Source organism: Pseudomyrmex gracilis, unplaced genomic scaffold, assembly GCF_002006095.1.
Source record: "Pseudomyrmex gracilis isolate BER0280 unplaced genomic scaffold, ASM200609v1 scaffold_21, whole genome shotgun sequence".
Lineage (NCBI taxonomy): Eukaryota > Metazoa > Arthropoda > Insecta > Hymenoptera > Formicidae > Pseudomyrmex > Pseudomyrmex gracilis.
In genome coordinates this window covers 896704-912334 of record NW_018020605.1, presented here as the reverse complement: position 1 = coordinate 912334, position 15631 = coordinate 896704, and the positions used below count along the sequence as shown (strand labels likewise).

Sequence of the window (15631 nt, the reverse complement as noted above, 5' to 3'; positions counted from 1 at the left end):
TCTGTGGCGCGAGGACGTGCTTCGACAGCACCTTGCACGTGTGTCGTGGCGGACACTTGGTGCGTATACGTGCGTGCCACATCGCCTTGGGTTGACTTTCGTGTTCGCACGTCGTTGGCCTTCTGGTTTTTTTTTCTTTTCTATTACTTTTCTTTTCTTGTCATTTGTACTCCGCTTTTCCCGCGCGTTATTGCTATCGATTTTTCGCGCACCTTGTGAGGTAAACGTGCGTGTCTTTTTCGCTATACATTGCACAAAACTTGAGAAAACTTTTGCGGACACTCGACTGTTTCTTTCTGTCGCGCCGCGGGCGCGAACGAACGAACGTTTTGTGTGTTTAGTTTGTTTCGTTTGTACTTTTTCGTCTTGCTAACGCTTTATTTGCGCTCGTCGGATAATCGGCCGGATAATGTACTCCGTTATCGAGCGCCCGGTAAGTTGGAAAAAATATATAGATGTAAAAAGAGTGTGAGAGAGAGTGAGAAAGAGAGAGAGAGAGAGAGAGAGAGAGAGAAAGAAAGAAAGAGAAAGAGAAATACGGATTATTGATGAGGGGTATAGCACGAATGTTATTCCGGACATGCCTCATTAACACACTTTTTAATGTTCTTCAAAAGTAACGTCATGTACACATGTACATATTTATTTTGCTTTATGAAACGGAATGCGTGTAATCATTTTTCCTTCCAAGCGATAAAATAAATTTACTCTTTATAAATATTGTTTTTGTGATATTATCGTATGTTTTTTTTTTTTTTTACATTTATAACTTGCTTTGCTATGCAATTTATTTATAGCGTATACCTACGTAAAACTATATAGATCATTTTGTTAGTTTATAACAAAGAAAAGAGTTCACTCCTCTTGTTTCTGAAGAAGTTAGGAAACTGTTTGCTGTAATTCCGAGAACAATATGAACTACGGAAATAACGAAGAAAAGCGCAAACAGAAAAAAAAAAAAACGTGACGTAGTGCATGGGGACAAAATAACGTAACGCGGAAAGTGTAAGTAACGGTGTTTCTGATATCCCCATATCTCACTTCGTGGGATTCATGCGGTTTCCAAGGAAACCATTTTCAAAGCAGAAAACCTTTCGATATCGTTGATATTGATGTCGTGAATCATAAGTTCAACTTCAGACTTTGTGTTTGCGCGCAACGGGTATCATATAAATTAATATTTCAAAAGTAGAACGAGAGAGAAGACTTACCGATGCCGCGCACGTAACGCGAGCACGCGTATAACGCGGACACATCGTGGTTTTCCCATCCTTAATCAAATGGACAAACAAAATGCACCGAAGAATCTCTCCCCGTTTGCTCGTTCTTCTCAAATTCTCGCTCAAATAATAGAGATTTTTATTGACTCGATCTATGCAAAACGCGATCCGGAGAAACGGATAATTATTGTAACATTATTGCGCTTCGCACATATTGTTTTATTTATTATAACGATATAATGTTATCCGCGCGCGCGCGAGCATAGATTTGTTCGTTTTTATGAAACTACGAGGAAACTGTGCATGCTTATGAGTGAAACACAATTTCATTTGGATGGCACGAATGATACCTTGCTTGCAATTTATGTGTTAAAATATCCTCTGGCGAATCATCAAAATGAATAGAAACAGAGCTCATTGGAGACAAACAAATAATGCACGCCGTGTTACATGACGTAACAAATAACGTATTATTATGTTGTGCTCGTCTCGGGATATTGTTATATATTTTCGTACAACGATAAAAACATTGTTAAATTTTGCGTTTATGTGTGCGCACACACGTACACGTATTTTATTTTAGTTAATTTTAGTTTACAACAAAAATAGTGTGTCGTAAAAGAGAGTTATACTATCTTAGATGTCTTGTTTGTCATCTATTCGCTTGTTGATTATTAATTAATTTTTGACTTTTGTTGTCCCATTGCAGCGTTTGTCTTAAACGGTCTTAAGGGAAATTACAAATTCATTGGATAAATTTTCTCTCTTTCTCTATGAATAATAAAATAAAGTCTCACTTTAATCTATACTTGGTATTTGTAGTATATCAACGTAGGATATTTTTCTTATTCTTCTTCCCTTGGAATATCCCTCATTATTGGCGATATTAGAAAAAGGCGATGGAAGAAAAACTCAAATGTGTAGAAAAATATAATATTCAAAATTTTTTCGCATTATACTTCGTTGAAAAGAAATAAAGCGACAGAAATAAAGTAGCAGAAATATATTGCTTTTTTTAAGTGATAAGATCAAGCAAACAAAGAGACCATGTAAAAAGCATGTAAAGCCACTGTTGTGTGGGGAGTTGAGAATAAACTATTGAATATGTCTGTTTAGTGAGACGTTTCAATCTTTATTTATTTTTTTTTTTTTTTTTTTTTTATCATCGGTCTGCGCAAACAAAATAACAAAGTACGGAATAACATCTCTGAAAGAGTAAAAATATGTGTTTTTATCTAAGTGTGTTGTACTGACCTTGAGCATGCTATGGCTATTTGTCACAATAACGTATCAGCTAAGCTATCGTGTAGGCGCTTTTTTAATCATTGTGAAAATGCACTTTAAGATAATTTATTTGCCGATAGAATTAAATTATACTATAAAAGTCAGAAATACACACGCACACAATATAAAATAATTTTTTGGCTTGTAGTTAAAATTAATTATATTGTATATGTATAAAAAACAATATTTACAAAAATTATACTCAAGAGTTAAAATTAGTTTTAAAAAAGTATATTTAGTCAAAGATATATTTAGTTTAAAAAGTATAATATTTTCGCAAGGAACTCGCCAGAATATTGAACCTTGCGTGGTTTAGCCGTTACACACGTCATTTAAAACAGACAAGACAAACAACATGAGCGAGAGTAATTACTGCTCTCCTCGAAAATTCAATGTGTGAAAATGAGGAGAAAAGCGCAATCAGAGGAGAAGATAAGGAGCTAAGCGAGATAGTGAGAAGAGAAGGAGAGAAACCGCAACCGTAATAACGTATTATATACCTGTATGAATTTATTGATAAATATATAATTTTTTTATTCAATAATTTATTTTCAGCTCATGTAACAACGGTGGCCTTACATGGTCTCTTTGTTTTGTTAGAAATATAAAAATAGTAATTGAAAATTGACTCAACAGTTGAAGCACAAGTGGATGCTATTTATAAAATATTAAAATCGATTTTATTTTTAAACACAAAATACTATATTTTTATTCCTGGACGGAGACGCTGTTGAAACAATTTCGTTATTTATTAAAGTGTAAATTGAATAGGAAAGAAAATTTCTAATTTTTGAATTCTTTTTTTTTTACACAATAATCTTTTGTGTAATAAAATTGTACGTAAGAAAAGCTTTGTGTAGAAAAGGAAACTTCATATTTTTATATTTCGATTTATATATTTTTTCGCAGTATCTTTTTCTTCATATCAATGACTTGTGCATCTTATAAAAGTTCGCGGCTCTTGGATAGAACGCGGACTATCATTTTATCTTTTCCTTACATTTTCAATACGCTTACAAGTCCTGCCACGTGTTCAAACATTTTCAATACACTCAGAAGTCCTGCCACGTGTCCAAACATTTTTATGCCCGTCGAGTATTTCCAGCAAGATGCAATAAATTTTATACATCTTTAACGAGCTGCCTTCATAAGTGACGTTTACTCTCATAATGTAATTCAATACTTCATCAACCTGTCTTGGGTAAGATACGGAGCACACAGTATACATCTAATAGCTATGTGAATTATCTATCGCGCGAAAATTATTATTTAATTTGAAGTATATAATTTTTATCACGTTACAAATGGGAATTTAATGAAACATTTCATATATCAAATATCGTTACGTCAAACTCGGCTGTCAAAAGTTTCGATTACGCGTGCGACGAAATGGTAGTTAAATGAGTAAAAGTCAAACTGTGGTAGATATACGTCAAAATTCTCGCGCGATTATCGCGCACGTCGCAAATTGACAAATTGACCTCGGAAAATCCTCCGAAAAAAGCGCACAATGGAACAACCGTGTTTTTTTTTTTTTTTTACACATAAAACGGTTTTAAAAATCGCTTTCTCTCGAAAAAAAAGTGGTTGGCAGAGAGAAAGGAATGTGTCTCACGTCGCTATTCCATACTCGTGAATTTAAACGGAGAGACGGAAGTTTCCCCTCGCGCGAGAGAAATCATCCCTCTAAGGAATATATCCGGAGCTAAAAGTAATTCAAGCTCCACTCGTAGGTACGTTCTTCTTTTGCCACGGAAGCGGAGCATGTTTCTCGAGAAAGCAATTCCGTTCTTTATAAGAGCCCTCCGTCTTTACGTGGCGCGATGTGTGAAAGGCAAAGCCTCTCTCTTTTACCCCACTGTCTACCTATACACTACCATCCTCTCGATGAGCAGCACATCGGTAAAGTGGTTCTCACGGGCCGACGGCCCGCACTTTCGGATTTCGTTCCATTTCCCCGAATCCCTTCTGAGGGGAGACCAACGTCATGGGGACATTACACCCATTAAAATAGTCTTTCCGTGTTTTGTGCGTGAGTTGTTGTTTATTCTCGGTTCACGTGCCGAGATTCTTTGTATTATCGCTAGTAAATCCTCCGTAATGCACGCAGGTAATTTCGCGAAGATGAAGGTAGAGCGGGCGCGACCCGCTCTTCCGCAAGAGCTCGTTCCGGAAGGACTATTACGCAAACGCCTCCTTATTTGCAACGTATGTTCGTCGGCAAAACCGCGCAACGTGTTTACGAGTTTTATACATGCACACACATACCGACGATAAATTTTACACTCGAGAGACTCCCTGTTGACTTTTTGCGAGCACATTCGCGCGAAAACTTCTCGTCTCAACAAATACCTATGGTCCATCGTATTTCTGCGCGTTGTTTTTCTTCTTCTTCAAGATTAATTAAAGCTAACTGACGGTGAAACAAAAGCAATCCGTAAAACGGACGTTCTCAGAAGAGAACTCGGAGAGAGTAGTCGCGTATTTATATTTATTTTTACATAACGCGAATTTTTCCCTCTCTCTTTCTCTCTCTTTTTTTTCTTCAAAAAGCAACGTAACGCGAAACCTGCAAGAGTCGCCGCCGTTCGACGTTCCGATATTGATGAGTAATTCCGCGCGAACAGATTAGAAGAAGTAATAACTCGGCGGAACTCTCTGAAATCGTCACCAAGGCGGTTTCAAAACGCGATTACGAATCCTCTTGCCTGTGTTCGCGCAAAGAGAAGACGCGCGTGTCTTACCTTTTTCCTCTCTCGCAAATCAAATTACATTCGATTGCAAATGGCTTCTCGCAGCAATCTCTCTTTCTCTCTCTCTCTCTCTCTCTCTCTTAAGTGGAATATTTCACCATTATTCTTGAAACGCGCTTGCAGATTTCATAGAACATTGTCCAATGGAGTACTCTTTTCAGTATCTAACTACTTTTGATTACTTCTCGTTGCGTTAGACGGCGGCAGAACATTACGAGATTGCCCGCCGGTGGAGAGAGAGGATCGAGCAAAGATGACGAGCAATCAATATCAAATAAATTTTCTTTTCGCATTTTCTTTATTTTATTTAATATAACACGCGATCGCGGAATCAGATATCAAACTATCTGCGATTAACTGACGCGGTTAACACTGAAATGGGGCCAAAGAGACTGTTTTAATAACGAAGTGCCGCTCAATCAGCTGTGAAGCCTGTATTTTCGCAAAATTTTAATTGAAAGTACTGACACGCAAATAAGCCGGCGCAATATAAATAGCACTTACGAAACTGATGAGAATTCAATTTATCCGATGTTGAAAGTATTGTGGATGTCATTTCCAAACATACGCACTAACAAATATTTGTTCTAAATACAGCAGAAAATACATTTCTAGATTATTTTAAGTGTATTTAATTTCATTCGCTCGAATTCGCAAACACACAGTCGCGTGAAAGCTTGAGAAAGAATTTTTGACGTGTTGATTTATACCTGTCCTACTAATTATACGGGTCATAACGCTCGTGTATAATTTTCAAGACGCGGTAACTGATTCGCAAGGGCGATTTGTAGCGCATACGTTATACGGGAAACACGGTCGAACGGAGAATTTATGATCGTTTTATGCGCGAGGTTCCGTGTCTGCTGCGGCACGCGCGCCGCACAACACAAAGAAGAAATCTTCAAGTTTCTTACGACCGCGCGCGGTTAGTTAGGCGCGAATAGTTGGTGATGCAGTCGCAACCACCGGTGAGAATCCCAGAGAGATGCAAATGCGATACAAATTGGAACGACGCGACAGCAAACGAGTAACATACCTTGTCGAGACACGTCTCAGAGGGACGTGACATTTTAAATATTTCTCTGAATCGCTTCCAAGCCGCGCTTCTTTCTGGCATTGGGAAGCGCTTTTTCCGCGCACGTTTATTCCTGCCAACGCGAACTGGCCCCGTGCTAGCTTAAGACACGCTAGCTCGATCGCGCGATCAGCTGCGTCAGATCCATCAAGATCCCCGGATAACGATGCGCGATGCTCGTTTTGTGCGTCATACGTCGAGTAATATCGTTTTATTTTCACAGCAAATCGTCATCCCTTGAGCTAACAAACTCGCTCGGAATTGTTCTACTTTCCGAGGATTTTGTCGCAAACACCGCGAAGGTTTTACACGTAAGCTACAAATTTGTTAAATTGGTCAGGTGTGAAATACACACACACACACACACACACACACACACGTAATGAAAACTTAAAGAAACAGGAAAAATAATTTTTATTCATGTTTACTCTCTTTGCGACGTAAGTGTAAAGCTCTTCATTGAGAGCGGCTTATCATTACCGACAGTATTTTTCTCCTCGTGATCCGATTGACGATCGAAGATGTATTTTGCGCTTGTTAGATAGCACGCGAGGAACATGTTTTATTTATAATAACACATCATTTGAATTTGCGGTGATATTTATAAACAATATTTACATTTTTAATAATATTTTCCTCGTTGTATTTGTACAATGCACGTTTGAGTTCTCTGTTTGTAAAGTGATAATGCCTGTTTGCAGATTGTCTCTTTAAACGACCTTTTTATTTCAACAAGCGGTAACCTCCGTTTTACAATGCGCGAGCACATCTCGTGCCGATACTCGCTATATCTCGGAACGTTCCCGGCAAACAACGAGACGAGGGAATTACCATCGATATGCGTGATATGTGACCGAGATATACATAATGCAGAAAGTAGACTATAGAATCGGCCCGACATTCTTGGTGTGTTTCTGCCGCTTATAATTGCAAATAGCGACGGAGATTATCATTGCAAAGAATCCCCTCTTCGCCCCCATCGCTCTTCTGTATCCTTTTATTGAAAGTAGCATCCAAAACACGTTCTTAATATCAGACTGTACACAAACGTATACTACGAAGTACAGCCTCTTTCCATTTTCCGAAAAATATATCATAAAATATTCATGAACTTTTTAAATTTTTGTGGGGATATGTTAGTTCGGTACCGAGACTGTAAATTTCCGGGGAAGAATCATTGTGAATCCATCTCTCCCGAATCATCTGATTACTTCAATCCGGATGTCAAGATATTATCCGGATAATCCGGCACGGGAGATCCGGGAGCTTGAATTTATCCGAATCTCTCCGCGAACTTGTTGTTAATTGAGATTTGAATCATTCACTGTAACTGTGCGAATGCAAATGTGAAAATGTAAATAAATCGGAATTAATTAAAGTTAAATCACAATAGGAAATGCAATTGAAANAANAAAAAAAAAAAAAAAAAAAAAAACTGTCATTTTTTGCGCGTAATCGTATAGAGAAAATAAACGTATTTATTAATGAAATAGTAGTTTTTTTTCCGCAATTGTGTGTATATGTGTTGTACTATGCAAAGACATCGTTTTTTTTATATCTGAATATTATAAAATCCTTTGTGTAATTCATATTAGAATATATTTTCTATTCACAAACAGAGATTTTCACGGATTTATTTTCATGCAAATAAAAAATGCGACGGTATAAAATATTTTTTCTTTACAAGCATCCGATTTTATAAGTCACAAAAATAGACATTTCCGGCAAAATTTAATATTTTAGAGTCGAAAACACGCACACACAATGTCTTGGTATATTTTTATAACTTTTTCATCTAAGCTATGGCAAACGAGTGCGCTCTTAGCGTGTCGAATCATTTGCATTTACAATACCATCTATACACGAACATTTCTACTAGAGAGAACTTTGCGTCTCGAAATCTTTAGTACGAAAAGTTCACCGTCGAGCATGTAATTCAGCCCCGACACACTTTTGACGTCGGTGGCAACGACATTTCCGCCTCCTTTCGCCGAAGAGGCAAGCTTCACTGGTCGGTTACGGTAATTTCATGCATATCGGAAATGAGTCTTTCTTTCTCTCTCTCATTCACTCTCTCTCTCTCTCTCTCTCTTCTCATTTTGAAGCAGAGAGACGAGAATAATTCTCGAGAACATATTTCGGGGTGCGACGCGCGAGAGATTCGCGAAATTTTGCTACAATGTGAATGAAAGCCACCGTTTGGAACAGACGGCCTACTACTCTAAGAAAGCTAAGTATAGTGATAAAAGTAAGTCGAACTGTATATGTGTAGTTCGCCGCTCGTTTCTACCGCGCTTTTAAAGTGCACCACTCGCGTATTCTGTGTCTAATTGAGCATAAAGAGTAAACTGTCTGATTTTGCGTCATGAAAGTATAACGTGCGTGTTTCTTCAGCAAAATCAGAGCCAGACAGAGAGAGAGAGAGAGAGAGAGATAGAGAGAGAGAAAGAGACAACTCAATTTGACTCATTTTACAACCGAGAAATTTGTTAAGCTTCATCAGAGAAAATACGAGGCCATTTATATCAACGGTTTTTACTTTAACAGTTTTAAATCAACAAGCTCGGAAAAAATAAATGTATATATTAAATTAAAAAATAAGTGTATACACATTAAATTTTCTCTATGTATAATATAAACATAATAAAAATCCATTAATAAAATAGACCTTCAATAGCACTCTAACAAATGTGGATATATGGTGAAGCTTCTAAATATATTGTAACGCCGATAAATGAATAACAATGTGAATACAAATGCACGGTCAAAAATCACGCTCGAGTCAATTTTCCTCGCCGCAAAATATCTCACTTCGCGAAAAAGCGCAATTTTTATATTCCGCAAACGCAATACGTGTACATCAAATATCCCATAAACTGCGTGACTTATCACTTCTGGCTTTTCTACCGCTTATTCTCTCGGCTCGACTCCAAACCGGAGTTATTTTTCCTGTGCAACAATATTGTCTGTTTGTTTATCGGCGGTATGCCCGAGCTGGTATAAATTTCGCCAGAAGATTCTACCGTCGGAAACTTGTACGTCCGTCCGTCGCGTGTGTATACGTACGCTTTATAGGCGGCGGTTCCTTACCGACCAGTTGGCAATGTCCCGCAGTCGCACTCGTGCAGAAATATCGCACCACCCGATATACGAAGCTAGAAAGCTTTTCTTAGCCGTCGGTCACTGACAAGAGGGGCCGCGGCGGCGATCGCACGCGCGCGCGCGTTTTCACACGCGCGGCGGCGAACGGCCCGACTCTAGCTGACGATAGCGTCTGGCGCGATGTCGCACGCGCGCGCGATCGAACGACAGTTTATTTCAGTTTGATTTGCGAATCGAAGATTTTCACCTTTGACCCCGTGATGAGAGAACGCGCGAGCATGTATTTTCGGAACAGCGATTGTGTCGCGTGGCGCCAACATCGGAGCGCGCGTGGTAGATACATAATGCATATTCCAGTGAGGATAAATAATGCATATTCCGTCGCGCGCAATAACGTTCTCTGCTTCCGTTACTGCTGTGTGCTCCACCGTCCGAACGACGCCGTGGCGTCTCGTGAAGATGCCAAGTGTCGATGCAGTAAAAAATTTGCGCTTGCATAAAATAAACGCGCAAACGGGAATCGCGCGCGGATGAGACGCGCGCGCCTCGAGAGTCTTCTACCTCTCTGTGGCGTACGTTTTATTTCAGACACGCTAACCGAGATATTTTTGTCGATCGCACTCTTGTTCTCTTTCTCTGTCTCTCAGAGAAGAAACCTTTGCCCACCTTGAGATACGCGAGAATAGTTGGTACCGAGCGCCCGCGATTTTATTACGAAAGGATTACGTATTTCCCAGTTGGGCAAGTTTCTCGTAGAAATTTAATCGGAGCGCCGTCAATTTTGCAAAAAGTCATAAATTTTCTATAATAATATACGAAAAGACACAAATTAGACAATAAAACAAACCGTTACGCGAGAAAATCAATTTGTGTTAATAGGATAGGATAGGAAACGAACTTTTGTTGTTATATTTTGTTTAACGATGATCAAATGACGACTGTGATATTGTGAAGAGAACTCGCGGTAATATGCAGAAGTTATATATTTTGTAAATATAAACTGCCGAGACTGAGTCTTTTTTTCCAGGTTTTCATTTTTATATTTGTATAATTGCTACGGCAAAAAGATGCGCAAAGATGCCAGTTTGATCATTGTAAGTTCGATTCAATAATGAACATCTAGCGAATCTAATCAGATTTTCTCTCGAGATATCGGAATTATTGGAAATCCTAGAGTGGAGTCAGAAGCAAAACGAGGTGCCAGTCGAAGATGATGTTCAATTAATTGGGTTCGCGGCCGTAGTTATATCGGCAACGATCTTGCCTGCTTCACGCCCGATAAAAGAAACTATAAAAGCTCGAGAAAAAGCTCGGTCCGGTTTTCTCTCTCTTTCTCTCTCGTTTTTCGCATCTTGCAGATGTGACTCCATTCAAATGCGCCGCGCCGTTTATTTAGAACATGGCAGGTGCGAATAATTAAGGCCGGCTCGTAGGGCAACATTTATTTATAATTACTTGGGAAATACAACTTCACGGGAATGACGTTTAAATGTCGCGATACTGTTGTAAAGCGCGGCACGTAACATGAAATCCGATTTAAAATATTAACTGTGAAAACAACTGCAGAAAATGTGCGCGAGTGTGTTACTTGAGACAGAAAGGCGCTTTTGCAATCATCGCATTGTCGAATCGCCGGCGCTTCTCAGTACGTATTGATTTGGTAAAGCTAATTAATACACGGGTATAAATATCGCATGTATTATTTGACGCACACACGGCAAAATGAATTATTTAAAGGTCTAATGTCTCCCATCTCGTACACGTTTTATTTACAAAATCTTCAATCTCATGACATTAATGTGCTGAATATTTTAATATTCTCTAGATTTTCTATTTTTATATATATATATATATTACACGGGTTTTATTTATTGTAGTTACTTATTTATTTCGAGTGTTTTTATGTTAAATTGATACACAACGCACACAATATTTGAAACGCTGCTACTTTTTAAATAAATTTATCAAAAACAAAACTTCTTTTTTAGATTGATGAATGCAAATCGGAAAACAAAAAAAAAATTGTCGCCGTAAATCGGGAGCAAAACGTGAACGTACCGAAAGAATGGTACTTAATAATTTCACGCGAAATCTTCGCGCTCGCGAATTGACGCGACTATTTTGAAAGCTGAGAGATTGAAAGCCGTTTTGAAAGCCTAAAAACGTAACGGCAAAAGATGGTTATTGAAACGCCGGTGTTCTCTGGCAACACTCCAATTCCACAGGAAGCATCGGGACGCTTCCTGTACGTGTATACATCGTTTCACACTCCACTCGACCTAGTAATTACGTCGAGTTCGTGGATCCGACGTCCAACTGTCCCCTCTCTCTGTTTCTCGTCACGCAATGGAAACTCGCGGGATAGCTGTTGCTTCGATTCCGCGCGCTCTCTCGACGACGACGTTTCGAAACGATCGATGACGTTTGTATGTATGTATGTACTCGGCATTCGCGCTAGTAAGCCCTTTTTGTTCCCTCTTTCCTCTCTCTCTCTCTCTCTCTCTCTCTCTCTCTCTCTCTCTCTCTCTCTCTCTCTCTTTCTTTTTTTCTCTGTCTTGCTTGCCCCGAAGCGATCCCTCTCGAAATTACATTTGAGCAGTAGAAGAGAACAATGGTATAAGTGATATTCTTCTCATTTCGAGAAAACAAAAGGGTTCGCAAAAGCACTCAATGTAATCCAACTATATTCTCTTCTATAATCCTTCTTATTCTTAGGTAACAAAAAAAAAACAAGAAAAGTAAGACCTGTTTTTTCTTCGGAACAATTAATACGCGATAAAACTGTGCGAGGAATGGTTAATGTGTATAATTTTCGATATGGATACAATTCGCACAAATTATGCCGATTTATTTATCTGATTGTCTTTCGTGCTCTTTGTGCTCGAATGTATGTGTGTAGGCGAGCGGAATTATATAGCATGCGTCAATAAAATTTCGCTCTCTCGCTCTTTCTCTCCGTTAATGAAACTATCTGCGAACGTTCAAAGGGCTTTCTCCAATGTGAGTACAACGTCATAAATGTAATATTCGAGCGGAGAAGCGCCTGAGCGTAAATAATCACGCAAAATGTATGTACGTACGTATGTATTCGAAGAAATGCAACGAGTTCCGGAAGACATGTTTGCTCCTCTCATAACGAGCGCCGTTTAGTACCAGTCAATTTTGATCTTTGAATTTCTCTTATTTGTTTAACATTTCCAAAACGTTTCTACATGCGTCTCTTTGCGCGACGTTTCGCAGAAACTTCGATAAAATCTATTATTATCGAGAAAATTTAAACTCAACCAATTAAATGCTATACATGTATATGGGGAGTGAGGTTGATCAATTTCGCGACAGAAAAATGAACCAAGTAATTTTATTAAAAACTATTTAAGCATCTATTTTTTACCAAGCGAAAAATAATAGAAAACAACGGAGATTGAATGAATAAATCGTTTTTAATAAATTACTATGGTTAATTTTTCTATCACGAAATCCATCAAAACTTTCGCGCTCAACCAATATTTTTTAACATCGCGTATTTATGTGTAAGAAGCGGTGATAAGAATCTTCTAGAAGAAATACTGATAATTTCAAAAATTGTTTCAAAAAGCATTTCGGCAATTTAAGCAAAATATGCACAATGCGAAAGAAACAAAAAAGAGACATGACGGGATTGCGTAAAGGAATTTCCGCGCTTTTAACGCGGTCAAAAAAAGATGATTTAGTCTGCAAGCGCTTAAACGGGTCATGCATTATGACAGAAAAATATAATTACCGTTATCCTCGTGCGCGCAGTCCTTAAAAAGAAAGAAGATATATTAATTTATACAGTGCCAAGAGTGATTTTAAAGTGTCATTAGCACGACCGGGCCATTATAACGAAATTGTAATTATTCTGTGTCCCTTTCTTCCGCACAACACATACATACAGACACACACACATACGTACTCTCTATTCGTTTCCCGGGAAAAGCACGAGCTCGATTTTCCTCGCTCGTCTGCATCGATGATCGATACAGAATTAAAATACACAAGCTTTGAGCATATTTGCTCTCAAAAATCAGAGCGGTCGCGCCGTGAGCTAAATTCTAATTTGAATTGGATACACATATGGTGTTCGCTCGCACTTCCGTTCTAAAGTCAATTTCTCCGTAATGGAAAAAAATTGGGTTAGGCATTTACTTTTTTTTTTTTATTTTTTTTTTTTCTATTGTTGTTTAGTTCTCCAGAGTGTGGCGTGTTCGTTCGTAACAAATCTACAAAAAATTCCGTGCGATAAAATGAGATTAAATAACTAAACAAAACAAATGCGAAACACAACACGACTGAATCGCTATGGAAACACGGAAATGTAATGGTGATTTATAGTCTCGAGAATCACACGGACGTCACGCAACAACGTGATCCGACTGCGATCTGAAAATACATTATAATTTTACGCGCGGTTCGCTTTGTAATGCGTTAAGTACATTATATATATTTCTACGAACCTGACGAAGTTATCTGGTACGTGACTATCGACTCGGATAGATTTCTGAATGTTATCACGATTGATTGATATGTTTTCTTAGCGGCATGTGTGCCGGTTCTCACGTTGAAAAGTGCACGTAAACTTCCGCCTGATTTTGCGTAGCACGCGACAACCGCGCGTGAATCACGCGAGAACTTTTATGCGCATTTATACATATATCGAGGCACTACTCGCGACACAATTGTCCGCGAAAAAAATTTATAAAAGTGACTTTCATGGACTTTTGAACGGCGAATGTAAAATAGGCGGGATATATATGCGTGTGTCAGGTTAGATTCTGAAGTGCTCTGTGTTACCATTTATTTTTAGCACATCTCGAATTCCGGGGCTATGTTAATACGACACATAGCTCTTGTGCATTGTCGTATACCGACGATTTATATCTCATATACGATATTCCAGATTGGAGTAGAAGAATATTGGAGTGTATTTTGAGAGGACGTCGACAAGAAAAAAACGAGAGAGAAATGTGCGTGTTTTGCACATATTTTTCAAACTTCGGTTCGTTAAAGCAATGAAATAAATTATTTGTTTATCCTTTTCGAATATTTTTCTACTTTTCTTCACCTTTTTACAAAAGAGAAAAACAAAAAGAATTACTAGTATTGCATCCACGATTTAATGGTATTTATATTAAAATCGTATTTAAGCGCGCAACAGCATGTTTCAAAATAAATACATATGTATATATATATATATATATTGTACATGTAACAGAGGGAGAATTAAATGTTTCTGCTACATCACAGAGCAATGAGGAAGAATTCTGAATTAAACACTCCGTTGTGAATTATACACATTCCTACACAAGCAAAAACTTCGCTAGACGAACTCAACATGCGTATTTCTTTAAAAGTGAAATACTTAGAGCGTTAATTTTTACGTTATAACTTAAACAAAATTTACGAGAATCTCCGAAATAAAATAAATTCGTAAATTAAATAAATTCGTTTATTTTGAAAACTTATACCGAGTAATATGCTTAATAAGTAAAAATAAAAGTTACGGTTAGATAACGCCAAAAACACTCGCATAAAAACTAATGGATCTAATCTGTTATCTCTTATCACTGCGAATTCTTTTGTTTCAGCTCGAGAGGGCGACGGGAACCACTGACAACATAAGTTTAATCCCCAGGAATCTCTGTTGAATTACGAGACTCATCGAGATCGACCACTAGTAAAAATATATCGTAAGAATAACTCCAACTCCTGTCACACAAAAATAATGGATTTGGCACAGACTAAAATAAAAACTCAATAATATTCTATTTTTTCTCCATTAGTTTTACGCAAGAGATAATAAATCAATGATTTAATTCTTTTACAAAATCAAATATTTTTCATTTTTTTAATTTCTATCTTTTTTAAATATCACACTAGTTATTGGATCCAGATATTTAAATTTGATGTAATAAAAACGGAAAAAATATTTCATTCAAAAGACGCGAAGAGGAGCAAAAGGAGAAAGTAGGCGTTGCGTCGCGCTGCACATATCGCGGCGGCGGCGGCCTCTAATCGCTCACAGAATAAAAATCATGCGTCTCCTGACGCATACCGATATCGATCCCGCACGCAGCATCGAGGATGTATCGCTGGACAGCGATGTTGGCTCGCGCGGATTCGAGAATTGCGGCGGCAGCAGCAGCGGGTGCAGCAGCGGCAGCAACGGAATCCGCGAC

The 15631-nt window shown here is 38.2% G+C and overlaps 1 long non-coding RNA gene across 1 annotated transcript; it reads left to right on the top strand.

Annotated features, from left to right (window-relative positions):
• LOC109851828 lies at nt 1–15630 on the top strand. The gene is made up of 3 exons (XR_002249937.1): nt 1–433; nt 15041–15142; nt 15395–15630. It is a non-coding gene; the product is annotated as an uncharacterized LOC109851828 (long non-coding RNA).
• The last annotated feature ends 1 nt before the right edge of the window (nt 15631 follows it).